This window comes from Nansenia antarctica, assembly GCF_963989245.1.
Source record: "Nansenia antarctica genome assembly, chromosome: 20".
NCBI classification, from domain to species: Eukaryota; Metazoa; Chordata; class Actinopteri; order Argentiniformes; family Microstomatidae; genus Nansenia; species Nansenia antarctica.
The window spans coordinates 20,040,464-20,041,598 of record NC_137693.1 but is presented as its reverse complement, the minus strand read 5'-3'; positions in this window follow the sequence as shown (position 1 = coordinate 20,041,598).

Here is a 1,135-nt window from a genome sequence, read left to right as displayed (position 1 = left end):
GTTGATAGGACACTCGTAGCCACTATGGCGAGTGTTTCTTTGACTGAAGTGACTGGCGAATTCTCAAAATGGCTTCATGTGATTGGACGAACAAAATGTCAATCTTTCAGCCCTGGACTCAATGCATGGTGAGGCCAGGCCTCCCTTGCCCACCCATTTTCAGTGATTTGGCCAATCACATATTGCCATGAAAAAAATTGCCTTCTATGAGAAACCACTTTCCTGGGGAGGCCTGGCCTCCCTCAATACAAACGGATAGGGATTCTGGCCTGTAGGTGCTTTACAATTGCAATACTGGGTTTTAGCCATGGAAAAATTCAGATTTATGAACAAAACGGAAATAATATTAATATTAAAAATATATATATGTTTTTTGTTAAATAAATAAATAAATACATAAATAAATAAATAAAATAAATATAATTATTGCTTTTTAAAATCTCTCTCTTTTCTCTCAAATGACTGGGGAGGCCAGGCCTCCTCCACTGAAATATATAGATATGTGAAAATATATATGTGAAAATATGGCGACAGTAACTGAGGCTTAAACTAAAGAACATTTCTTTAGGAAAATAAATAAATAGAGAAATCCTATCAAGAGAATGGCCGTCTACTGGCTCTATATTCTGTTATTGTTGCAAGTTGTTCAGTAAAAGAGGCTCTGTGTTTACCACCACCAGACTTAACTCTTTGACTGCCAGCCATGTTCAGAGCGGAGAGCTCCACACTGCCAGACTTTTGGGGCATTTTCGCTGAACTTTGAAGACCCACCAAATATTGAATTTTCGGACTACATAAACATTGAACATATCTACCAAAACTTTAGACTCTCTTCTTTCATCAGAAAAATAAAGTTTGTTTCTAGCCTCTTTGAGTGTTTAGAAATCGGCCGTAGAACATAGGGTGGTTTCAGCAAAAACACCTGATTTTGACCAATAAACAGAGAAAACGAGCTTTTTCTGCAGAACTTTTTATTTTATTTTATTTTTCTGCACTTTTTCTGTATCATCCGACTCTGAACTGTTTGAAGAGTCGCGCGATGGCCGCGCTGCTCCGCGATGCTCCGCAATGCTCCGCGCCGCAATGCTCCGCGCCGCGTTTGGCACATACCCTGATCCGTTTCGCCATTACTACA